The following is a 5430-nucleotide window of genomic DNA, read 5'->3' on the forward strand; positions in this document are numbered from 1 at the left end:
CCCCCGCCCTGACCACTGCTCGTCCCCAGGCCAGGCAACCCTCTCCATGGCCTTGGCCTAACTCATTCCACACGCCCCCCCACCCCACCCGCCATGCCCACACTGCTCAGCTGCTGCCAGTTCCCAAATGCCAGAGCTGCCACCTGGAGCCCTGGTGACGTAAGGGCCCACAGTGTTGTGATGTGTTTGGATGGGGACTGTGTTTGGTGCCAGCGTTACCAGGCTCCAGGAGTGACTAATCCCATCTGCATTTCTGGTTTCAGTTGCCTGAGCTGTTCCGCTGGAGAACTTCAAACCTCTCAGCTCTTTCTAGAGAAGCTCGCTTCCCAGTCGTGGATGCATGAGCTTAATTAAACCCATTCCCCAGCTCCCTCAGCCACACGCAGACACGTATGTGCCAAACAGACATTTCTTGAGCACCTGTGAGGTATCGGACACCATTCTGGGGACATAGCAGTGACAAGACAGAGTTCTGCTCTATGACAATAAATACACAATTTTTTTTTTTTAAGGAAAGAAAAAAATTCTAGATCTTGTTAGAGGTGCTGTTCAGATAAATGAAGCAGCGTGAGATGACTGTGAATACTTAGAAGAGCTTCTTCTTTGAGCTGCAGGAGCCAGAGGAAGCAGCTACCCGGGGAGGTGGCTGAGAGAGAGGCGTTTGTGTGAAGATCTGGAATTCTGAGCGAGGAGGCATCGTGCACAAAGGGCCTGAGGCAAGAAGCACAAGGAGGCCAGTGTGGTCCCCAGCTAACGGCCAGTGTGGAAGGGGAGAAAATAGGTTGGAATACGCTGGATCACGCAGGGCCTTCTCTTAAATGCAGTGGGGAGCCATTACAGGGGGGTCACGAGAGCAACAGGATGGGGCTCACGTTGTTCAAAGATCACTCTGGCTGCGGAGGGGAGGGGGAAATGGACAAGTGGGGGTGTGGGGAGGGCCGAGACCTGGACGGCCTTCGGTCTCCTTACGGGCCGGGCTCCCTCCGCGCTCCACGACCTCCAGGAGGGGTTTGTTCCGATACCTGTACTATTTTTTACTTGAATTTTTCATTTAACTCAATTGTTGTTTTCACTTTTAAAAAAAGCAGTTTTTAAAGGGAACTTATATCACAGCCAAAGGCCATGAGTTTGATTCACGGGTTACATTTTTTTCCTAATCCACATTACTGTAAACACATAACTTCTTTTTCTGAATTTTGATAAGCGTTTATTTGAGTCAAACTGATGACATAAGCCGGGAGCAAGACCTCAAATGCTCTAGAGGATACATTTTGCAGCTTCGACACGTAACTATTAAAGGCTTTTAAATGAACAAGCGAATATGGGCTTAAGATTAAAGATGAATAGTGAAATTATAAGAATAGACGTTTTTCGGGAACACATGAGTTTGATACGCTGGTTATTTTTTCTAATATACATTGAAATAAATACTGTTATTAAAAAAACAAACAAACAAATCCCAGATCTGTTCACATTACCTCATGCTGGTTTGAGAAATAGCAATATGTAAGTTAGAACTGAGGACTTCAGCATTAACGGTCCCTGGCTAGGCTGCTAGTTGGTTGTGTAACCTTGAGTAACCTCTCCGAGCCTCAGTTTCCTCTCTGGTAAAGTGAGGATAATATTAACCCAACCTCATGAGGTTGCTGTGAGAACTAAGTGTGTGAGAAGTATTTAGAACAGAACAGGCTCAACAAACACGATCTAGTTTTACAAATCTAACAGACCTCAAATTCAGGCTCTCTTGAGCACCTACTATGTGCTGGGCCCTGTGGTAAGGGCCAAGAGTCCAGAGGTAAACAAGAACAGCCTCTGCCCTCAGATTATGAACCATCTAGCTGGGGACATCGAAAAGCCTACGTGTAATCACCACCCGCTGTAAGGGGCACAGGTGGTCCAGAGGGAGGAAGGATTGGTTCTGTTTAGGGCAAAGTCTAGGAGAAGTCTAGCACCAGGAGAAGGTGCTGGTTGTGTTTTGATGGATGAACAGGAGTTTGCCAGGTAGACAAAGACAAGTCGGAGCATTCCAAGCAGAAGGGACAGCATAGGCAAGGGCCTGGAGGCCTGAAACAGGCAACTCTGAGAGCTTAGCGGAAAAGGATCACTTGAAGATGTTACTTTTACCTCAAGCTTGGAAGACACCTAAACCAGTGGTGGCAGCAGACCCTGGCCCCTGCCTCTACTTCGCCATTAGCCTGAAGTGGAAATAAAGTGAAGGCTAGATAAAGAATCAGAGAAACTTAGACTCCGGCGTAGATGGCTGTGGGCTGGAAACCTCTTCTTACCTGTGCAAACTGGGGCCGTGGCCTCCCCCGTCCGTGAAATGGGAGAATTAAATGAGGCAGTGTGTCTGAGGGCTGCGCATGGGCCCGGCTCCCAGTAGGTGCTCAGTGCCAGGCCTCCTGGTTCTGGCTTCCCGCCCCCACGGCCAAGTGCAGCGGGCTGAGCCACCCTACAGAAGGTGGGAACAAGTGTCCCAGTTGCCTGCATGCCCGGCCCGGCCAGTATGCAGACCGGCTGAGCCAGCCTGCCCTTCCCCCCACACCACGCTGCCTTTTCCCACACCCCGGGAGTTCCCAGGGGGACTGGCTGGGCCTGACCCCAGGATGGAAGGTCATGGCAGATGAGGTGCCTACACACTGCTAAGGACAGCAGTGACTTGTTTGCTCAGGGCTCAGCTCACACAATCCCTTTTCCCTCCCCCAATATTCAGACAAAGGGCCTGGAGTTGAAGACAGCCTTGCCCAAGGTCACACAGCAAGAATCCAGATCTCAACCTGGCCAGGAAACTCCACGGTTCCTTCTTTGCCCGCCGTGCATACCTGTAATTGTGCCCCTGTGTTTTAGTGCCCTCCAAGGGCCCCCTATTTGCTCCCCACTTCCTTCCTCACTCCCTACATGGGAAGCTACTTTCAGTTCCTGAAGGGCCTACTTTTTCACACCCTGTGCCTTCTGCTGGCTGCTCCCTCTACTTGAAATGCCCTTCATCCACCCTCACTCCCCCCTTCACCCTTCTCCTACCTGGCAAACTCCTACTCATCATTCAGGGTCCGGCCAACTCTCTCCTCCTCCAAGAAGCCTTCCCTGATCCGCAGCCTAACAGCGTCGGTCCAATCCTCTTGTTTGATCACTCGGCACCTCTAAATCACAGTGACTGAGAGCCCCTGGAGGTGGAGAACAGCCTCCCTCTGTCTCTCTTAACTTGAACGCTAATAGCATCTGCTAGTCACTTCTTAATGAGTACACGAGAGAAAGAATTCACGAATCGATTGGTCTGCTGTTGCATTTTCTTAAAGGCAGCGGTTGCGTTTAGCAGTTTTGTTGCTGCTGATAGCAAAGTGTGGGCTTCCCAGCCGGGCTGCTTCGGGCGGCCTCACAGACCGCGCATTCCACAATGCCGGGGTGCAGAGCTCGCAGACTGCGACCCACTGTCCCCTCTGGAGGTGGGCAGTGGCCTGACCCCTGGCCGTCCTGGAAACATTTGCACCTTGTCAGGTGGTAGAGCAGAAAGGACATAGGCTTTGGAGTCAGACTCACTTTGGGTTCAAGTTCTAGTTTTGCCATTTACCCATTGTGTGTCCCTGGGCAAGGGACTTAACCTCTCTGAGCTTCTGCAGTGAAACAGAAATAAATTCCCACCTTACAGGGCTGCCCTGAAAATTAAACAAGGCAGCACGGAAGGGCCTCACATGTGGTGAGCCCTCAAGCACTGTTCTTTCCCTTTCTTGAGCATCTGGGATCCTTGCTCCCCCTCCTCTAACTTCCACACCATTTGCCCATCCAGGCGAGCTTCCTCCCAGACTGGCTGCAAACCTTTTCTGTCCTTGTCCCAAAGCCTGGACATTAGGACCAGTTCTGACACAAATCGGGAGGTCCTTTCCTCTAGGAATTTATCTCAGACGCCCTCGTCAGGATGTACACTGAAGCATCAGGTATAGAAGCCAAAGGCTGACAACAACCTGCATGCCCATCGGAGGAGGCAGATTCAGGAATTACATGCGTCCATAGGGTGGGGGACCACCCAGTCGTAACAAAGCAGCAGCTCCCGGCACGCTAACTGTAAGCTATCTCCAAGATAAAGCGAGACGGGGAGAGAGTGGAGCACTTTGTTTAATCGATCTGCTGGGGGCCGGGGTATGAACTGGGACCATAGAGAGGATGTGAGGGACAGACTCTCAGTTCACCTAAAGATGGAGCGCAACTGGTACCACTCGGGATACAGGCAAGAGAGGGGCTAATTCATGACACACAATGATCCCGGGGGGCCATGACACCTAGTTCTCTCCTGGAGTCCCGCTGAGAAAAGCTGGCCAGACTGTCTCTGAAGGACACGTGAGACACTGATGATAAGTCCCCCGAATGGAGAATTAGAAGATCAGGGGCAGGTGTGGAAAGAAGTCGCTGATCACACGTCGGATCCTTGGATTCTTCTGAACTTTTGCCATGGACTTGACTTAACTTGTTAAAATGACAGCAAACCATTTTAAGTAAGAAACGTTTTAAAGCCAATGCATGCGAACTAATGAGTAATAACTTGCCTTTTGACCTTGGTGACTCCATTTCCTCATCTTTAGAATGGAAAGACCATCTGGAGAAGAAAACAGAGAGGCGTTCTCACATGCCAGAGCCCACCACTGTGACCTACACCAAGGACCGCCCCTGGATTTCAGTGGGGCCGTCCTCAGCAGTGTGGGACCGTCCTCAGCCGTGTGGGACCTCATCCTCCTGGGCCACCCAGGTTTGGGCACCTGCTCTGTGTTCCAGCACCCAGAGCCTGTCGTTCACATTTTCCAGGAGCAGGATCATAGCAGCCCCTGGTTCAAGGGGTCTAATTTTAAACACGGGGCTCTGGGAAGGCAGATCCTGGCTACCTCCAAGATGCAGGCACTAAAAAGGATGACCTTGAGTGCAGAGGACAGAAGAGAGAAAACAGATAACAGATCTCTTTCTCCTCCCTCTCTCTCTCCTGTCACAAACTCCAGTGAGTGCCTCTTCAGGAGTGCCCCGGACGACGAGGCAGGTATCAGTATTCTGGAGTGCTTTCCACTTTACCAGAAGGAGTCTCTAAGCTGACTGACCCCAGGAATCCCATTGAGAGCATCGGTTCAAAACAGACCATGCGCCCCTGGCCAGGTGGTTCTTAGGAGTCTATTCATATTTCTTATTTCATAAATGGTTTTCATTTATTCGGAGTTTGTTTTACAGTTTGTTTAGATCCTGAATGAGAGCTATACCTGGCGATCGATTGGTATGTCTCCAAATCTCCTTTACAGATTCTCCCTACATCCGTTTATTTACTTATTGATCTATTGCACCTCCTCCCCGCAATCTCTCTCTTTCTCTTCTTGGAAATTATTTGTAGAATTAATCAGTTGTTTATCAGCAGAGCTTCCCATATCTGAAGCTGGTTGACTGCATCCCCAAAGTGCC

Source organism: Pteropus vampyrus, unplaced genomic scaffold, assembly GCF_000151845.1.
Source record: "Pteropus vampyrus isolate Shadow unplaced genomic scaffold, Pvam_2.0 Scaffold179, whole genome shotgun sequence".
NCBI classification, from domain to species: Eukaryota; Metazoa; Chordata; class Mammalia; order Chiroptera; family Pteropodidae; genus Pteropus; species Pteropus vampyrus.